This window comes from Octopus sinensis, linkage group LG1 (assembly GCF_006345805.1).
Source record: "Octopus sinensis linkage group LG1, ASM634580v1, whole genome shotgun sequence".
In the NCBI taxonomy this organism is placed as follows: Eukaryota; Metazoa; Mollusca; class Cephalopoda; order Octopoda; family Octopodidae; genus Octopus; species Octopus sinensis.
In genome coordinates, this window is record NC_042997.1 from 53,086,411 (window position 1) to 53,108,701 (window position 22,291).

The window sequence follows — 22,291 nt, forward strand, 5'->3', positions numbered from 1 at the left end:
AAGGCTGTCAGTAAGTATAAACTTAGATATCCATTTCACTTTCCAAATTCCCCCTGTAAAGCTTAATTCTAAAATGAATCTGCTTCATTCTAATGGAATAGTATTTAAAAAAAGACTACTTTTTTTTACGTTTTTACGTGCTGTAGGTATAGTTGGATAGGCAAATTAGTCGATATATCATTTTGCATTTTTAAGTATCTGTTACCAAGATATTCTTTGAACATTTCTTTTTATGTTTCTATTCCAAGAGAAACATTGTCTATCCATAGCTCACGGGAATATATGAGTGGAGGAGGGGGGATGAAGAAAATTGAAGCAATTAATGAAGACCTTGAAAATGGCTGCTTAACACATTTAAGAACATATTGACAGAAGAGAAGTTCCTTAGTGCAGTACCCTTGGAACTACACACATTTTTTATTCACAGATTTGTGAGAGAAAAAGTAATGGGTCTTTGTATACTTATTTATAAATGTAGTTCTAAAGAAGCAGAATTTTTTATGGTTACTTTTCCATGCTGTCATGGGTTGGACAGGACTTCATAATCTGAATCAATTCAATGGTTAAAAATATTTTTTTTGCATATGTGAACATAGGTACTGTTTTAGACATTTTATCATTGTTTTTATGTAAACAATGCCAAGACAATGGGAAAACAACACACACACGCACACATATATACTTACACAAAAGCTTCTTACAGTTTCCTTATAACAATGTCATTGGTCAGTCTAAGACTATATTAAAAGACACCTGCCCCAGTGCCATGAAGTGGGTCTGAGCCTGAAACTGCATGGCTTTGAAGCAAACTTCTTAACCACATGGTATTACATGCACCTAAAATGTATCCTCCTCCTCGTCGTCCTCATCCTCATCAGCAACATCAATTTGATATCCACTTTTCCATACTTGCATGGGTCAGACAAAATTAATCGAGACAGATTTTCTTCATCATGATACCTTTCTTGTCACCAACACTTACTCATTTCCAAGCAAGGTAATATTTCCTCACAACCAGACGATTAGAAGATTAGAAACGAATGACACTGTTTGTATGATGGTGACAATCATTCACAACTATCACATAATACCAAGACAGGGAGGCACAAACACACACTCGCATACATATATACATACATAAACGCACACACACACACGCACACACGTACATACTATGTGTTTTTGTTTCAGTTTCCATCTACCAAATCCACACACAATGCTTTGGTCAGAAGACACTTGTCCAAGATGCCTCACAGCAGGACTGAACCCAAAGGCATATGGTTTGGATGTGAACTTCTTAACCATATAACCATGCTGGCACCTTTGAGTTGTGTGCGTATGTGATAGTTTGGCCATCAAATTTCATGATGACCGAGCAACTGCTAGTAGAAAAATAAAAATTAAGAAGCAGAAGACACCTAAAGTTATTATGTTCATCTATTGGCAATTAATGAAAACTATGACCTTAAAATTCAGTACCTCCACTGAAGATGCGTCCATGTAGGGGGGATTGTCTTAGGATCTATCTATCCTACATCATCTATGAAACTACGAATTTTATTGTCATGAATGTGTTATACTCCCACTGCCACTCTGAGAGGTCTGCCATCTGGGACTCGAAAAAGTTTTGGCTTTCAGTATTCAATGAAGACCATGACTAACTATGTAGCACTTCAATGAAGGATGCAGACACTCAGTCAGTCAGGTGGACAAAGCCAATCCTTGGCACTCTCAGTCTTGTGTCATAAAAATATGCTAAAACAAGAGAGAATGAAGAAGATAAGGAAGAATACATGAAAGACAGCTAGATACTAATAATCATTGATAACTGACTGACTGTGAGCACCCAACCAGAACAACTGACCTATGCAAACAAAATCAAAAACAACAGCAAAAAACATACCCAGCTAAATATATCAAAAATGTTTAGGTGCAGCATATTTTTTGTCTGTGACCAAATTGCAGTTTAATGTGACAAAATTTTGACACCATATTACGAATAAATGATTAAGCAAAGCTAGCAGTTTTTGAGTGTTTCTAAATGGCTAACTTGTGTCTTTCATGCTGCAATTGCTAAATATATATCATCATCATCATCATCATCATCATCATCATCATCATATGTCCGTTTTCCAGGATAGCATGGGTTGGACAGTTCAACAAGGGTCTGGGAAGCCAGGAGGCTGCACCAGGCTCCAGTCTGATCTGGCAGTGTTTCTACAGCTGGATGCCCTTCCAGGATAGCATGGGTTGGACAGTTCGACCGGGGTCTGGGAAGCCAGGAGGCTGCACCAGGATCCAGTCTGATCTGGCAGTGTTTCTACAGCTGGGTGCCCTTCCTAACGTCAACCACTCCATGAGTGTAGTGGGTGATTTTTACGTCCCACTGGCACAGGTGTCAGGGGAGGCTGACAACAGCCATGATTGGTTGGTGCTTTATATATATATATATAAATCTGTAAAATTTTTGGAATTGATCATCTGGTGGCATAGACTTGACATATTATTTCATATGCTACATAGTATTACACTACTGTATTGTAAAAACTTCTCTTGTCTCTTCTTAGGATAAAATATTCCTAGTGATGTGTTTATTTGACTTCCTGATTTATCTTGTTACATTCTCTCAATTTTAAACACTTGAGGTGCTGCATCATTACAATATAGCACATTAACCAAGCTGTTGATTATGTTTTTTTCGGAGCTGAGTTAATCTGAAATACAATCTTTGCACAATTCTGTACCATTCCTTTTCCATTTTTTCATTCATATTATGGAACTCCAGCATCTTCTGCCCTCTATAGTTTTTGAACCATAGCCACAAACTCCATATAAACCAGTGAGTTACTTAGACTTGGGTCCCTCATGAGATTTATGTCTCATAAAGCTGGAGCTTGACTTGGTTTCCATGGCTATAAGTGGCCGAAATTACAACACTCTGCCCTTGAACAAGATGCCAGTCCATCACCAGATTAATTTCCCAGCTCCTGCTGAAACTCATTTACAGCTGAGTGAACTGGTGCAACATGAAATGAAATGCTTAACTCAAGAACACAATGCATCATTTGGTCTGGGAATTGAGACCATGATCTTAGTCATGAGTGCAACATCTTAACCATTAGGTCACACATCTTCACTAACCGATGTGGCTATTAAAATCTTATACTACATTATAAGAATTGCGATTTTGTGGAGATAGTATTTTATTGTGCAAAAAATAAAATTTGCTTGTGAAGCATGTGTACAAATTACAGAGGCTGTTATGTTGTATAAGCATTTTAATTTTACATTCTTTCTTTAAGAAAAGTTTGCTAGAAGGGTAGCACTGATGGCTTTGCAGTCCCTCCAAGACCATTGATGTCAATATGGTTATTGTCAGGGAAAGTTTTACATTACACATACAATATTTCTACATAACATCCAACATCACATTTATTTATTCATTTCTCTATTTCCATTTCTGCATGCTAGCATAGGTTGAATGTAAACTTATTTGAGGCAGCATTTTTTGGCTGGATGCCCTTCCTGTTGCCAGCCCTTAACTGTTTTCAGTTAAAGGCTTATTTGATATTCCACTTGTCTTCAAAGGCACAGAACAAGAAGATATATTGTCAGCAGGGAATACATTAAAAGACACACGCACACGCACGCACACACACACACACACACACACACACACACGACATCCATACAATTATTATCTAACACTTCAACTCACAAGGCACTGATTGGCTTGAGTCTTTCATGTCTCACTGAAATAGAACTCAAAATCATATGGTTACGAAGCAAGCCCCAAATTCACATAACCATGTCTGTATTTATTACATCATATATTTGTTGACATAACTCCGCAAAATCATATTTATTCATCTTTTCTTTCATTCTGTAAGAAACAAAATAGTCAGAGATAGAGGACAGAAGAAGTGAATGAGAGCGAAAGCGAAACACTCGTCTTGAAATGGCAAGGATCCATTGTAATTTTATATTACATGAGCTCCTATATACAACTTTTATTGGCTTAGTACTAAAGAAGTATTTAAGTAACTTTATCACAATTTCTAATCTGATGATATGATATTTTATCAAACAGCTGTGTAACTTCAAACCATGTTGTGAGAACATGAATATCTTAATCTTTAGTTCAATAAATAATTCTTCTAATGTTAATTCTGAATTACTTATTTCCTTTCTTCAAACTTACCTTCTTAACATTCCTACCTTTGGTAAATCTTCTGCTCTTTTCTAATCAGATATTTTTTTGAAGCTCTTATTACATCAATTATATTATCAGTTCTAAGTGATTAATGATAGATTAATGTTGTGAGGGCATGAGACCTTATGGTTAGGGTGTTACACTAACAATCACAAGACCGTGGCTTAGATTTCTGGACCAGGCACTGGCGTTATGTTCTTGATCAAAACAATTTCACTTTGCCTTGTAAACACTGGATAAAGTGCATCTGTGAGTTAGAAGTTGACCTGTATTGGTGACTCCATATCAATCAGTCAGGCAGCTCTCTTTTAGATGTGACCTAATATGTTCATGTGTCTCAACTGATAGCAATTCAGTTTTATTTATTTGTTATGGCTACAGGATGTTCTTCCTATTATAGACCAGGTATATTCATTGTAGTGGTTCTGTTTTAAAATTGTAATTCTGTGATTTGGTCACCTTGAACTGTAATCTACAACAGGGGTCACCAACTGCCAGACTGTAGATCATTTGGTGCTGGGTCACACCGAAAAAATAAATTAAAAAACTTTTATTCTATTTTATTAACCACTAGCAGAGATACCCAGCATTGCCCATGTCACATGGAAATAAAGAATTGGACTTTTCTTTTATATTTTCTCTAATGAACTGGAATACGTATGATTTGAATTTCATCAAAATTGCAGATGAAGAATTTTAATGAGAGTTCTTTCCCTCTTTACATGCCCTAACAAAAATTCTAATCATGACACTTTTATCCCATAATACTCATCTTTATGCCTAGATTCAAAAATTCAAATCTTATGGAACATATTGAAAGGTTTTTGCTCCTGAAAAATGGAGCTCATGGAGCTCTAAAATGTTAAGGCCCCTGTTGGGGGTGGGATCTTAAAGTCAACCAGAGAAGTTGAATTGTTGGGAATCTTTTTAACTTGGGTCTTATATCTATTCTTCAAATTTCTTTGAAATCGAAATATATGTAAGTTCACTGGGTTTGTAAAAGAGAGCAAAGCTACAGGAAACCAAAAGACGAATGATCAAAATAACCCTAGTCATTACCACTCCCCAATGTAGGATTCCTCACCATGTGTTATATGGATATACCCTCGTTTGCAACAGTCGGTGCTGTGTCTAACACAACCCATCATCTAAAATGTTGACACCTCCGTCGGGTTTGTTGACCTACATCACTCATATAGTAAATTTGGAGGAACTGTGGTTGTTCATTTGTGGGTGCACAAAACCATGTCATTTGCAGAGTTGTATTGTCTGATATTGTTCAGAAAATCCTTTGACCTGATGGAAATGCCTTCTAGAAGATCCATAAGAGGTTGAGAAAGAGTTGGTAGTGCTGGCAATGTTACCTGAGCAGCACATACCATTTGTTTCATTTGAAAATTTTAAAGCTCTACAGAAAAGACAATTTGTGTTTAGCATACCAATTTGGACAGAGTTATTATTTTTATACGAATAGGATGGATCATATCTGAAAACAGCTTCAGGAGTTGTGAAGAACGAATTTGTACGTTGTCTGTTGGACCTCTGTCTAATCATTAAAACATTGATTTAATGATCCAGCATTAAGTGCTGCAACATGCATTTGCTGATGTTGAGAAAATCTCATCTGTCTTCTCTCTTCAGACTCTCGCCTTTGGTTTTCTACAATCCTCCTTGCGTTACACTTGTTTCTGGAGAGATTACGTCTTTTCTTTGGTGGCATATTTTTCCCAATATTGTAAACCAAAAATTATGAACATAGAAAGAAATTATACATTAATCCCTGTTTTTGTAAGCAGTTGTATCTGTAAAAATGTTACTTGAAGAGAACAGAAATTGAAAGAAGAGAAAATGAAAAGAACAGAGAAAGAAGGTGAAAGATGTATGTACGGCTATATGAAATGGACGTGTGTGTGTTTGTGCGTGTGTATGTGAGAGAGAAAGAGGGTGAGAAAGAGAGATAGAGTGAGTGAGTGAAGGTGTATGTTGTGATGATTGATGTCTTTTAAGGTACACACACACATATAGAAAATGTGACATCATTGTATAAAATTTTTATGATAGTTGATTTATGGAAAAGATTATGTTAAATTTTTGCTATGCAAATAATTGAATGGAAATTAAGTTTAATTTGTAGTCAAAATTGTACTGAATCTTTTGATACCTCATATGTCAAAATCTGTAACTCTGTTTTGGAAAGCATAAGGAATATATAATATATAGGACATTATCTCACATAACAATACAGCCGTAATACTGAAATAGTGTAAGAGATAACAGATTGCTCTGGGCTCACATTAGGCAAAAATGTTGGAAATTTTTTGACCCATGAGACTGCATGGGCCTTGGCTTTTGTATTTGACACCTGCTGCTTTAAGTATTTTATTTATATTATATATATGTATGTATAAGCTATGAGGAAGATATGGTAGCTAGACCTGATTAGTAAGAGCAGCCAAATCTCCCTCAAAACACCCTACTGTCTTAATCTGACAATTCTGCTTATTATGTAGTTTGAATGAGAAACTGTAACTAAAGATTAAGATTATTAACCCCACAGAGAGAGGAAAGAAGAGAGACAATATAGCAACGGTTTTGGCTGACTGTCATCCTGTACTCCACTTGTTGCTGGTGAAATGGTATATGCCAGCTGTCTGAGCAAGGGATTGTTTTAATGGTGGAACAAACAGGACATAAGGATTACAAAAATAGCGATTCTCACTTTGAAACCAACAATTTTGAAAATCTTTCTAGATTACGGAGTGCCCTGCTGTCTCATGTATCCGTGTTTAAAATTTCAGTATGATCGGATGAACAATACTCAAGCTATAAGTGCACAGACAGACAGAATGGATTTTATATATTAAGATATTTATATATATACATCTATACGTACACATCTATATATATACACATCTATACATATACATTTATATATATACATTTGTGCAGATGTACGTACACACAATATATATATATATATATATATATATATATATATACTGTGTGTGTGTATATATATATATATATATATATATATATATATATATATATATATATATTTGTATGTATGCCTGCATATATGTAAGATAATAGTTTCACTTTAATAGTGAAACTATTAAAGTGAAAGTATCTGACATTGCAATAGAGAAATGTTTCACTTTTGACACGTAATACTGAAATAGGATTGCTCTGGTTTCCTTTTCCAGAACACTGAGGTGAGAAGCTTCACCTTGAGCATAGCAATTCATCTGTAGAAAGTTTAGCCAGAATTGGGTATGGAACAAATTCAATGTGAGAACAAATCAAGAAATTATTTACATTATTTACATTTGATGGATATTTGTCCTCATCTTGTTTGTTAAAACATTTCAGCTGATATACCCTCCAGCCTTCATCAGGTGTCTTAGGAGAATTTCGAACCTGGGTTTTCATTCCCAAAGTATTTTTCGATGTTGTCATTATTATTATTATTATTCAGATCACTGCCTGGAATTGAACTTGGGATAGTAGCCGACACTCTTAACCACTACACCAGCATATGGCATAGTGGTTAAGAGCGCAGGCTAACCCCAAGATTCCATGTTCGATTCCAGGCAGTGATCTGAATAATAATAATAATAATAACAACAACAACAACAACAACATCAAAAAATACCTTAGGAATGGGAACCCAGGTTCTAAATTTCCCCCAAGACACCTGATGAAGGCTGGAGGGTATATCAGCCAAAACGTTGTGTCAACAACAAACAAGATGAGGACAAATATCTGTCAAATGTAAATAATGTAAAAAATGTACATAATTCCTCATTTACTTATTGATAGTACAAATTCACAAAAGTTAAGATGAAAGAGATTATTTTATAAGAGAGCAAATAAACTGATAATTTCACTAAATAATTCCTTTTATTAATTTGTTAATTCAGGCTTAATTCCCTGTAGTTTCTTTTTCTCTGCATATCTTGTAATTAAAAGGCAATAAGGGAGTTATGTGGTTGGTGGTTAGTCAATGGGTTCTTTGACCTGCCTACAATCAACACTGACCTGGGCCTCTACTACAACAATAACAATAACAATAACAACAAGAAAAGCAGCTTCTATCATACTATAATTAAATCAATTTTTGATTATAGTACAAGAAGCTACTGATATAGTATATAAATATAAATATTTGTATTTATGTAAGGGAGTAAGAGAGAAACTGGGAGAACATTTTGCTTCCTTTTAAGGAGAGAATCATGATAGTTTTATGAAGGTAGGAAGTAACATGTAGGTACACATTACTTATGAAAATAAATATGGGACACGCACACACACAGCTGCTCACAAACACATGCAAGTCAGAATTTTATTCATTTAGAAGAGTAATCAAACTACAAGGGTCTATGATAGAGAGAAGAATGAATTACTTTTGTGGAGGAAGAAGAAGAAGAAGAAAAAAAAGGGCAGGATGAAGAAGTTACACATTAGTTTTAAGAGAGCAGTGAGAAAGTTGTTTTGAAAGAGTGAAAGAGAAAGAAAGAGAATGTAAATCATTCCAGTTACCTATATATTTTGCTGACCTATTTTCTGTTGAACTGACTCAGATATCAAAATCACATCTTTAGAACCATGCTAAAGAATAATACCTCTTCACCAACACATTGGATCTCAGCTACATTTTGTGAAATAAGTAATTAACATTTTGCAAAACAGAATTAACATTTTTTGTATCAACATACTTAAACTATACTGTACAGACAAGTGATATTTCTATAGTTGATGTTTAACAACATAAGTATATGTGTGTGTGTGTTTAACTACGTATGTGTGGGAATGTGTGTGTGTGTCCCTACAAATAACACTTAATATACATTTACAAATAAAATACCATTACTAATAGCCAGGTGAAACAGTGAGTAAGTGGTTAGAATGTTGATTTGGTAGGAGGGTGGAATTTAATGAGAGGGCAGTGTATTCATTTACAACAGACAATAGTATTTACAAATGAAAAGAACATATCCTTCAATGGTACAAAACCTGACTTCAAAAGATATTGATACAAAACAGAAGTCTTTAATGCATTTGGTAGGTACCATTCCAAATTGTTTTTTGTTTTTAATTATTTGTTATATTTAAAAAGGGACATTCTTGTCCTGTGTCCACAAAGTAAGAATACTACAATTAATGTATAATGAATGAAGAAAATGAATTAAGAAATTCCAGTATAAGTAAAAGGCAAAACTATACTTGGTGAGATTAAGAAGAAAAAAATTATGGGAAGTTGTTACTGTCCTTCACACCACCCCTGCTGCCCTATCAATCTTGGCTGAAGAGGCCTATGGTTAAAAAAATTCCAGTCTTCACCACCACCACCACCATTCCTTCCCCCACCCTCCAAGAGTATCTAGTAGTTCAATATCCTTGTTTAAGGCTGGGGGTGTAATTTGAGAGAGAATAGGTTGTTATTTCTAAGATTGGTTATTGTCTATCAAATGGAGGAATCAGGTTCAACAGGTGGATTCCAGTAAATGTAGCATGAAATGATAAATTCTGAAGATCAAAGTGATTTATAGTTGAAAAACAAGAATCAAGAAACAACATAATGATAGGCTAGAAGATTAAAAGAGTTTTAGTCAAGGAGAGATAGGTAGCTTTTTTTCTTTTTTTACCTGGATGTGGTCCATGATGCCACTAATCAAAGGTGTATTATCTTGTGATATCTGAACACTAAAGAAAGATATATGCAAGCCTAGTAGACAGTCAACAGCTGTTAAGAACTAAAATAGATTTTGGCACTGAAGAAAAGACAAGAATAATTGATGTGGTTTTCACCGTCTGGAGAATAGAGGGATTCCAAAAATGTTTGCAGGAAATGGTGAATTTTAGCACAAACAGAAAAATGATAAATTAAAGTGGATGAGTTTCACTTTTTATCACTAGAGTAGATTTTAAATTAAAGTTTATTAAAGCAGAGTTTCTGAAGTATTAAAATAGAGTTTACTGAGATAAGATTGTTTAGTCATTCCTTCAGATACTATTTCATTTAAGGCTGTTTTAAACTAATCTATTTTTACATCACTAACAGGGATGTATCTTTACATCACACACAAGGAAGGTGGGGAGAGTATGCAAGTTAAATTCAGGATCAATTTTAAACTGAACCTCTGTCTTTAGGTTAAAAGCTAGTTAAATGAATATTTAACACTCCTGAAATACACTGAAAACTAGCAAAAATAAACTAAAAGTCTATATGACTAACAAAAGAAATTCGCTTCTAAAATGAAATGGAATATTAGAAATATGGAAAAATCTAAAGAAACGCCACGACTGTTGATTTTACCAAATTAACTTTCCTTTGTTTAAGTTTTTCCTATTAATTATTTTTTCACACATTTCTGAATCAAGAATACGACAGTGCTTATCAGTTTATTTCTGTCATCACATTTAAAATTCCATTTAAAATTTTCAAAAGAGCACAGTTTTCTTCAGAGAATACTTCAGTTGTGCTATAAAGAAAATAAACATCATTCTTCAATCATCGCCGCAACTACTAACACAACCATTATCACTATATCACTACCACAACATTTCTATAAATAATTTCCAGAAAATCTCTGGATATGTAAGTGTGAGAACATAAATGTGTGTGCGTGTATAATTTAATATACAGAGGATTTAAGTATGAGCAGCTATAAGTTTCATGCCTATGATAATACAATAATCAGACAAACTTGTATATCATACCTGTCCAATAATACATGACATGTGCATGTTAAATAATTATCACTCAGGGGATGGAGCATTATTTTTGAGTGCATGTGTGTTCGTGGGCACAGGGTGTGGTGGATAAATTGTTGCCATTTTATATTTTGAATTTCATGCATGTGGATGTTTGTTTTAGATTTTTGTTGAGTACCCAGTATAGTTAAGGGTCAGTAAGACACAGTCCGTGAGAAAAACAGCACCATGATGCAATTCACTCTGCCAGAAGTTTGGAAATGACATACTGTACTGCTTAGTATTTTGCGCTGGAAGCTCCAATGCGAACATTTTAGAATGTTTGGGTGTCAGTCTGAGGACATGTACAGAGAGTGATGAAAATCAAACATCCAATCTACATCATGGTGTTTGGAGTGATCACTAGTGATGAGAACGTTATGCCGCCATTCATCTTCCCACACGGCCTCAGACTCAATACGGAGGCCCACATCAAGTACCTGTAGGAGGTAGTGTTACCTTGGGTCAAGAGGGTGACTGCTGGAAGACCCTATGTCTGGCTACAGGACTCTGCACCATGCCACACAAGCAGGAGAACCCAGTCATGGTTGTCAGACAGTTTCTGTGACCACATCACCCCTAACATCTAGCCACCTAACTCCTCATATTGCAACCTCCTTGATTATCATGTGTAGGGTGCAGTTGAGCAAGAGACAACGAAATTCTTTGTAACACCAAAGATGAACTGAAGGCAAAGAGTATGGCAGCATTCACCAACTTAAACAAGGAGAGTGTCTAGAAGAGTTGCAGGAGATTCTGAAATCATCTGGAGACCGTGGTTGAAGCCATGTTTTCATCGGCATTGGTTTGTCCTTCTGTCTCTCTGTCTGTCTGTCTGTGTGCAAAATAACTCAAAAAGTTGTGAACAGTATTTGATGGAAACCTTCACACCTACAAATCTGTGGACACTGTTGTGGACCAAGAAGAGGCTGTTTATTTTCTCACAGAAATCCTCAATTTCTTGGACCCCCTCTGGACTACCACCTCATCAACTGCTCCTCAAAATTGGAGCTCCAGTCATGCTACTCAGGAACCTGGAGCCACCATGTCTGTGCAACGGAATGCAGTTAGTGGTAATAATGTGCTGCCTCATGTTATTGAAGCAACAATTCTTATTGGTTGTGGCATCAGAGACGTCTTTATATCCAGGATACCTCTTACACCATCAGATAAGCAATGCCCCTGTCCCTTGTGTTGACTTCAGTTCCCTCTTCGACTTTGCTTTGCCATGTCCATCAACAAGTCCCAAGGCCAAACACTAACAACAGGCCTCCATTTAGGCCATAAGTCTTTTTTTCATTTTGTCTGCTACTGTTTCTGAATCTCCTTGTAGATGGCTTGAGTTTTGGCAGCACTGCACCCACTGCTTTTCATGTGAACGAAAAAGGGACATTTATACCTGAGAATGGTTAACAATCCTTTTCAGGGCTATTGTGAGAACGATAACATGGCCCTTTTCAGGGCTACTTTACATTCAATTGTTACACCTCCTGAGATGCTCTTGTGGCTTCTCCAGGGCTTTTCACCCTGTTTTTACTACTTTATTTATGATCTATGGGAAAAATCACTTCTTCCTCAATGTCAATGTTTGCAACTTAATGCAAAAAATATTCAAAGAGATGTACAACAACAAAAAAAAAGAATGGTAGAACCTATTAAAACCATTGCTGAGTATTTAATACCCAAGCAACGCTGGGTACTGCTAGTACTGAATACAATCCTTTCCTTTAGAAAATAGCAAAGTAGAAGTCCAAATAGATCATTATTGTCAAGTTGTTTCTTTAACAATAAACTACTAATGATAGTTAACTGAATCATTACAATCATGAACAAAATGCCTGTAGTATTTAATTATGATTTTTTTAATGCTGAGTTCAAATCCTACCAAAGTCAACTTCACCTTTCATCTTTCCATGGTTGTTAAATAAGGTATCAGTCAAATACTGGGGTTTGTTGAATATTTGTATAAAACTCCTAATGTGAATGGAATTATAATAGTGAATTAAGACTATTAGATGATTGTAGAGAGCAAGCAAAATCATTAACTAAGAGCCAACAAAGAAATCTCTACATGGTCAAGTGACCTGCTAAAAATAGCAACTAAATCTCACTTAAATTACAGCTTACTATCTTAAAAAAAGAAAGGACATGTTACATAATGTAACTTTAAGTATGGAATACAAAAGAGATGGCTAGACACAGCTGGAATTATTTTGATCATAAATCAACTTCATCAGAGCTGACCTATGCTAATGACAACAGCAATAGCACAAACAACAACAAGAACAACAACAGAATCAGCAGTAGCAGAGTATACTTTTTGAAATATAGATTAATAATTCAAAACCTATAGCTGATCAAGACATTTCGTTTTCTAGAAAAACATTCAGCCTTTTCATGTCTTAAAAACTGATTTCTATTTTTACGAAGCCAAACTTTTAATCGTGATATTTCATCTTCACTCCACCCTCTTTTAGTATCTGATCTCTTTTGATAATTTCTTTCACATCTCATTTCTCTTTACATTTCATTAATCTCTATATAAACAGAAATATATCTTTTTTTAAAAGGATGATATTAATAAATAAAAGGGTGTCTTAAAAGTGCAAGGACATTTTGCTGGAGACAAGAAGATTATTTCTTTAAAATTAATTTATTTACTGTAATAAAGGAGGACATAAAACAAGTAAGAATACAAAGGACAGTAGTTTGATAACATTCAGCTGTTTAGACAACCTACATAGAGCTAGATCTCAGCAGAAGTGTGTGTGTGTATGTGTGTATAATAAAGAAAGTGTTATAATAAAGAAACCTAAACAGTAAAGAATTAATTGAAGAAATATGATATATTAACAGGAAGAAGAATCCTTTCAATGAAATTATCATTCAAACAGTAATAATAATAACATTGCATATCATATAACTATGAGAAATACTGAAGTCTGAAATTTTCTGTTGTTGTTCAACTCAAGGTCAGCCATATCAAAAATGGATCCAGCTGTGACAATCCTGTCTTTTGTATAAAATCATTGCATTGTTGAATGTGTCTTTCTCTCTCTGGTAAGGGTGTGATTTGAAAGAAGTTTTGATGTTATTTGTCGCAGACGAAGTGACTGTGTAAATGTTTCCACACTAGCTTGTATATTTTCTGTTTTTAAAATAGATATATAATACCAAAAATGAAATCTTGGGTATATATTCATTTAACATTTTATAATACATTGGATTGTACAGGAACAATGAAAGCTTTATTTTTGAGTATAAATTCAAGAAAGGACATAATTTGAGCTCCTTTTTTGTCATCTTCTGCAGGACTCCACAGAAAGATGTGAGCTCAAATATATTTCTTACAAAAGTAAAGTGTGTGTGGGTGTAGACACAAATATGGGCAAATGGTTAAGTCACAGTAACCAAGGTATCATAGACGGCTCAATCCAAATCTTGTAAGTGAAATTGAGTAGCTGGAAACTGTGTGGAAGATTACTGGATTTTAACTTCCATTATAGAATTTTAGTTACATAGTGAAAATTCATGAAAATTCTGTGAAAATTCATGAAAATTCTGTGAAAATTCATATGCTTTGGATTTTGATGAAATTTGAACCATAGGCATTAGAAATAAATTTTAAAATATACCCAAAATGATTCTAAAACCCTCTAATAGGGGCTTAACCCCTAAATTTTAGTCATTTTTCACGGACCAAAATTACTGAATGGATCCTTATAATATTTGGAACTTAGATTCAATGCACAAAAGTGGGTATAATGCAGTATGTTTGGTTTGAATTTGAGGGGGCTTAAAGGGGGCAGAACCCCCATGAAAATTCATAAATTTCTGATGTTGATGAAATTTCAACCATAGGTAATTGACACAAATCAAAAAGTATTCTCAAAGTTTCCATTTCTCATGAGGATTCTAAGACCCCCAAATGGGGACCTTAATTCCCAAATTTGAGTCATTTTTTAATGATCCAAAACAAGGTCAAAAGTACTTAATGGATCTTTCTGAAATTTGGAAATTATATTCTATGCATAAGGACAGATGTAATGCAGTATATATTTGGAAGTGAGGGAGCATAAATGAGGCCATAATCCCCATGAAAATTCATATATTTTTGCTGTTAAAGAAATTTTAACCATAGATATTAGACAAATGAAGTAATATTCCTTAAATTTCAACTTCTTAAGAGTTAGTAAGACCCCTTGATGTGGCCTTAACCCCCCACAATTTAGTCATTTTTCCTAAGCCAAGATGAATACAATTGTATTCTTGGAAACTGTAGAGTCACCTGAGGATACAAGGTGAGCTTTATTTGGAATTCACTGATACAACAGTGTAAGACTTTGTTTTGAGATATACTTAGATTTGTGATTTCTGCAATGTGGTGCATAAATTGGTTTCTGTAGTAATAATAATAATAATAATAATAATAATAATAACAATCGGTGGCGGCGTCGAACATCTGTTTTCCATGCCGGCATGGGTTGGACGGTTCAACTGGGGTCTGGGAAGCCAGGATATGTGTGAGTGTGTATGTTCTTGTCTTGACATAACATGATAGTTGTAACTGAGTGTCACTGTCATGCAAGCTGTGTCATATATTTCCAGCCTTCCTTAAAAACATGTATGGCCATGGGGAAATATTACCTTGCTTGGAAACAGAGAAAGGTTGGTGACAGGAAGAGCATCTCTCTGTAGTAAAATTTGCTTCAATTAAATTTTGTTCAGCCTGTGTAAGCATGAAAATGTGTGTATTAAAATGATGGTGATGGTGGTGATGATCAGTAAAGATTTGAAGAGGAGTAGCATGCCCATTGCTTTTTGTCACATAAAGTACTGATTCTTAACAATCATGTTTTCATTTTACACTGCTAGAACCACCAAAGCAGATCTGTAATCAAAGATACTGTTCAAGTAAAAAGTCAGAAAAAAAAAAGATGTTAAAGATGATTTTGGGTTCTGTTACCTAAGAATCGATTAAAAGCTGTTGCAAATTACCCAAAGAAAAACTTCTGACAACTTCCATGTGTCAGATTGTTAGCTAGTTCCTCTCTCATGAATCTAATAAAAACATTGCTCTACATTGCTAGAATTATTTCTTCAAGATCTGTTGTTTGTTATCACTAGCTTCAAGATATATTTTAACAACTTAAATCTGCCTTCCACCAATGTATGCCCCCCCCCCCAATTTTTTTGAAAATTATATTTTATGTACTTTCAGCAGTTAAATATTTAATAGAAATACTTTAGTATACTAGGTTTGCATAAAACTATTTGTATGTTAATATTTCTTACTTTTCATTGGAGTTGTAAATGTAGAATCTAACAATCTGTTTTGCACTATTGATGTAAAAATGACTAAAATGATTGCTGTTCTGTTGCTGTATTTCGTCATTTACTTGGTGAGCTACTAGTCATTTGTAGTGACTTCGCCTTTCATACTTTCATGGTCAATAAATTAAGTACCAGTTACACACGGGGGTCGATGTAATTGACTTAATCCCTTTGTCTGTCCTTGTTTGTCCCCTCTGTGTTTAGCCCCTTGTGGGCAATAAAGAAATAAGTATTGTTTTGTGGATTAACGAGGTATTAATGTAACATTAGTTGATAACTCCAATGGGACCAATGAGGAAGGTGTCTATATGGTCACTCTGCTTGCTAGAAACAATAGCTACATCTCCCGTAAATTACACATATGATGTAGTCCCTTTTATACAAAAAAACAGAATAATCACAGCTGGAAGATCTTTGACCATTGCTCTACTCAATCAGGGCTAACCTGGAGCTAAACAACAAATCAGCACAACCTGTGAAAACCGCCTTGCTAGTTTGGAGATTTGTACACACACACGCACACATTAACTTCCTTCCTTCTTTATTCTCTCTATCTCTTTTCGTTGTCTTTTCCTTTGGTGGACTGTTTTCATTATTGGGTGGTAGACTTAATCTATCTCCCAGTTTAATGCTAGTTCTTAATTCTTCAGTGCCTTTAACAATGTCTACTTTATTGTTAGCATTTGGATGAAATCTCCTGTTCAAGGATAATGTATGTAGTGGAGTATCTTCCTTTATTCCTCTATTCCTCTCAGAGGTCCTGCAAAAAGCCACAGGTACTGGTTTCCTTTGCATCACTAAGCAATAAAAACATTTAAAAAAATTTTCTGACTGGCATAGTTGAGTGAATCTTTCTTTTCTTTTTCGATAGTTTTAAAGATAATAAAACTTTTATCTACAAATGTAACTAAAATTTAATTTAAGATATTATAAATTATGACAAATAAGTATGTATATATTCCACTATTTTTTTATAGTAGTTCAAATAAAGTAAAGCCTTGGAGGTCATACAATATGTTGAATGGTTGAATATCAAAAGTTTTAGACGGATGTTTATTTGCTCTGTCCTTGAAAGAAAACAAAAGCAAATTGATTGGGTGTGAATTGTTTTAAACTGTAACTCTGTTGTAGCCTTTGTATTAGGTCATCCCATAAATAATGCAGTTTCTTCAACTGCATGAACTAAAAGTCAGAGGGGGACAGGATAAACTACTTGCATCAACTTGCTATACAAGCAGGTAGTTATTTTACCTTGTCCTTATTATTAGTGCATTTTAACAGTTATTTTTTTTTCAATTCTATAATGGAAGTTACAAAGGAGCATATTCAGCATATTTTGCTTTATGAGTTCAATAGAGGCAACAACGCAATGGAAAGTGTGAGGACAATAAGTGTAAGCCAGTTTCAATGATGGTTCCAGAAATTCCAAGCCAGAAACTACAGCCTAGAAGACGCTGGAAGATCTGTAGAGCTCAACAAAGATGTCCTGCAAACACTGGTGGAACAAAATCTCATTGTAATTGTTGAGGAACTAGCAGAGAAGCTTGGATTTGGTCATTCAATCATCCATTGGAAAAGTCAGCAAATTGTGCGCAGAGAGTGGATGTGTAATCTTCTTTGCTGTCATGTCTCACAAATGAATCTTTTTTGGACTGAATAGTGACTGGTGACAAGAAATGGGTTCTCTATAAAAATGTAAAGCACTGAAGACAGTGAGTAGGGAAAGGAGAAACACCGACACCCCAGGTTAATGAAAGTCTTCACCCATGTAAGGTGTTGTTATCTCTTTGGTGGGATATGAAAGGTTTAGTTCACTTTGAACTTTTAAACTCAAACCAAATGATAACAGTATAAGATAAATGATAAGTCAGTATTAGAAGAAAAATGACCATCTTTGGTTTCAGGACAAAAGGTGTTCTTCCATCAGGATAATGCTTGGCCACATACAGTAAGGATGACATTCCAAAGGCTGGAGCAGTTTGAATGGGAAATGATGCCCCCACCCACCATATTTGATGGATATTGCCCCATCTGATTATCATATATTCCATAGTCTTCAAAATCATTTGAATGGAAAAAATATGAATTCTGTAGATGAAGTCAGAACAGTATTGGAAGAGTATTTTTCATGATGGACAGGTAAATTTTGGAAGAGGGGCCTTGTAAGTCTACCAGATAGGTGGAAGAGCATTACGGAAAATGAAGTAGAGTATATTTTAGATTAAAAAAGAACTTTGTTTATTTTAATTTTGAAAAATGAAAGAAGTATTTAAAAACTGCTTTATTTATGGGATGACCCAATAGAATACCAACAACTTTAATTTTCCCCACAGATTTTGACTTCTTTGAGTAATATTAAGTTTTAAACGCCCATGTTATTAGTTTGTCAGAGTAAGTAGAGTAGTTCTACTACTCACGGGAGTTAATGCAAAAATTTTTTATTCAAAGCATCAACTGGTTGAATGAAAGTTAATGAAACAATGATTTTTGTCTTCTCTCCTCAGAAAAAAATGTCTCTATGATGATGATAACATCAGAAGTGTGATGATTATGGTAGTGGAATATGCATGGTGAAAGTAGTATGTGCAATTTATAAAGAGTTAATAAAAAGAAAAAAGTGTAAGATGGAATACACAAATGCGCACAATTCAATAACAAGTATTTAGAGGTTTAAATTTGCACTAAGAATAAAGAAACAAAAAATTCCTTATACTGGTACAAGGACATAATTTGTAGGAGACAGGTGTATTTGGATGGACTGGTGCCACTATATATCTGGCATTTACGTTATTATTTATGGACAGATAAAAAATCAAGGCATTTAAAACAAGGTCAAAACTTGCAACATAAAAGGACAAAACTAAATACGGTCAGGTTTTTAGTCCAGCATTCTGCTAATAATACTTTTAAAATTTTGGCATAAGGCCAGCAATTTTGGGGGAGGGCTAAGTCAATTATATTGCCCCCATTACTCAATTGGTACTTATTTTAACAGCTCCGAAGGGGTGAAAGGCAAAGTCAATGTTGACAGAATTTGAACTCAGAATGTAAAGATGGATGAAACATTACTAAGCATTTTGCCTGGTGTTCTAAGACTTCTGCCAGTTTGCTGCCTTGCACTCTGCTAATGACAACAACATTCAGCACCAAGGTAGGGCAAAGATGATTTAGAGAAAAAATTACTCAGAGACATGATCTGCATGAATAACAATAGTCAAGTTAGTGTTATATTTAATGTAGTGAGCATTAAAAATCCAATTAGAAATACTTATGAGGACAAAGAAAAAATGGCAATATTAGTTAATTACTAGCATTATGATTATTATAAAAGGTGGTATTTATAGTCTTTACAGTGAATCCCTAACTGATGTGTTTATTGTTGTTGTCTAGCTCCATGTTAACTGTGACTGAGAACACTTGTGATCAGTAATAATGGGTAATGTAAAAGAATACATTATCAAATGTGTCCTTACTTTGTAAGATACTTAGGTGTGATTTGAGAGTGATTTGACTTCTACTTCTAGCCAGCTGAACAACTGTACTGGCTTCCTTGTTAATTCATGAGATAGGTGAGGTTGATCAGGTTGATGTTCAACTTGAACTTCTGTAGATCAGCATCAGTTAAGAAAACATAGGAAGAGTGAAAGTTCCAGGGAATTATAGCACTGAATATTTCTGAGGTTTGGAAAGTGAGACAGTAAAAAAGAAAAGAGGAAGAGGTGTTTGCATTAAAAATATTTTGGATTGCACAGCATGCAGGGTTTGAATAAGTAGGAGTTATTACAGAAGCAGTAGAAAAGACAAGAGTAAAGGTATGACATATCTGTAATGATTTGCTTTTTATGGGGATACAGCTTTCAAATGGCTGTGTGGGAGAGAGAGAGAGAGAGACAGACAGAGAGGTATTTTCTGACCTTGAAAAGAGGCCTGTCTTAAGGGAAAGTTTAGTCTACATAAATAATGAACAGACCTCAATTGTAACCTCTGTTTTAGTTTGATAATAACTGTTGTGTTAGATTAGAGACTGTTCATCCTCCTCATCATCAAATGATAAATTGAATATGTAGGCGTAGGAATAGCTGTGTGGTAAGTAGCTTGCTTACCAACCACATGGTTTCGGGTTCAGTCTTACTGCATGGCACCTTGGACAAGTGTCTTCTACTATAGCCTCAGGCCGACCAAAGCCTTGTGAGTGGATTTGGTAGACGGAAACTGAAAGAAGCCCGTTGTATATATGTATATATATATATATATGTATGTACGTGTGTGTCTGTTTTTTTCACTCCAACATCGCTTGACAACCGATGGTTGTGTTTACATCCCTGTAACTTAGCAGTTCAGCAAAAGAGACCGATAGAATAAGTACTAGGTTTACAAAGAATAAGTCCTGTGGTTGATTTGCTCAACTAAAGGCGGTGCTCCAGCATGGCCACAGTCAAATGACTGAAACAAGTAAAAGAGTAAAAGAGAGTAAAAAGAGTATGCAAATGAGTTTTAACATCAAATGTAGGTTTTAATTGATATACTTAGAAATACTTAAGTTTTAAGAGTCTCTAAGAATTTAATTATATAAAAGAAATGTTGTAGAAATATCTTTAAAAATAATTTTTAACAAATTATCTTGATTTTTTTTGTTTTTTCCTTAATTTATCAGCTGATGAGACTCTTAGCTAATTTAATGTTTATGAAATGATAAACAGAATAGAGGTCAGAGAGTGAGTGAGGGAGGGAGAGAAAGAATGAATGAGTGAGAGATAGATATTTACATAGACTCAGTAAAAGTGCATCACCTATTCGGCCAAGTTTTATTAACTATTTTAATCTCTACCACTGGGTCTGCTTTGTGATTAGTAGACAAATAGATCGACATTAATCATAACTGACTTTCATCTAAATGAAGAGTTTCTTCTTTTTTTTACATTTTATGTTCATCTGCAATAAATAAAATAACAGAAGCATTTTCTGTTAATTTTTCTTTCCTTGCTTGTTAATGTATTGTCAGATAATAAAATCTAAAAATACCAAATCAACTGTTATCTAATGGAGATTCTTCCAGCTCGTAATGTTTCATTATGTATTAAGTTACTCACTGATTTTCTTGTCAAAAGCTATCTGAAGTATAGCTCTTATGTTATCAGTGATGACTGACTTGTTATTAAAGATAAGTAATGCTCTACACTGCAAGACAGCATTCATATCAGTAATACATTAAACATATAAGTGTAGGAGATTAGATAATATATGAAAGGAATGTCTAACAAGATCATTGCTTCTATCTTAGAAAGTATTAAAAGTTAATCTAGCTTTTATATCATCAAATTATATGCACAGAATCGTTTTGTCGAGTCAACTTGGAATATTTTTTATTGAAAAATTATGGATAATTCGATAAACTAAATAGAAAATTTGAAAAAAGATGAAAGATGTTATATTTGTATTTGTTAAAAAATGTGATTTCTGGTCAATAATAATAATAATAATAATAATAAAAAGAAGCAGAAATTGTAAATATTCAGATGGCAAATGAACTAAGAAATGCGGTGAGTGGGGGTGCATCTAAACAGCTGAAATTATATTTAGTTTATTAAAAGAGTGAAAATTCTTATAAAGTCTAAAACATAATGTAGTGTGGGTAAGGGAGACAACTCTTAAATAAATTGCTAAAGAAGATTAATTTGCTTGTTCTTAAAGAAAAAAATTGTATCCTTTGATATTGGAATAACAATAATAGCAACAGTGAGATTATTGTATACAGTGCTCAGGTGCACTTCAGCAATTGCTGCAAAAAATTTTATATTATTTATTTACCTGTGTTAATTCTGTTTTATTTTATATTATTTATTTACCTGTGTTAATTCTGTTTTATTTTATATTATTTATTAACCTGTGTTCTTGTTTTCTCTTTCAAATGTAATTTTTTTTCTTTAAGAACAAAGCTAATTAATCTTTATTGTGAACTCTCAAAAAAGAAAATAATCTTAAGCGTTA

General features: G+C 34.2%; 1 protein-coding gene and 1 long non-coding RNA gene across 4 annotated transcripts in view; both read left to right on the top strand.

Annotated features, from left to right (window-relative positions):
* The window catches only part of LOC115212048 (serine-rich adhesin for platelets), a 148,744-nt gene that overhangs the window by 108,473 nt on the left and 17,980 nt on the right, over positions 1-22,291 (top strand). Inside the window, exons 1-2 of one of the 3 annotated variants that reach the window (XM_036500819.1) lie at positions 7,915-7,927; positions 11,457-11,459. The exons of the other annotated variants lie outside the window; for them this stretch is intronic. The gene's annotated coding sequence lies outside the window, so the exon portion shown is untranslated. Of the gene's footprint in view, positions 1-7,914; positions 7,928-11,456; positions 11,460-22,291 lie in introns of those variants that run through there. 3 annotated transcript variants of the gene reach the window in all.
* On the top strand, positions 15,209-20,773 carry LOC118762383. The gene is made up of 3 exons (XR_004998127.1): positions 15,209-15,365; positions 18,171-18,173; positions 20,763-20,773. It is a non-coding gene; the product is annotated as an uncharacterized LOC118762383 (long non-coding RNA).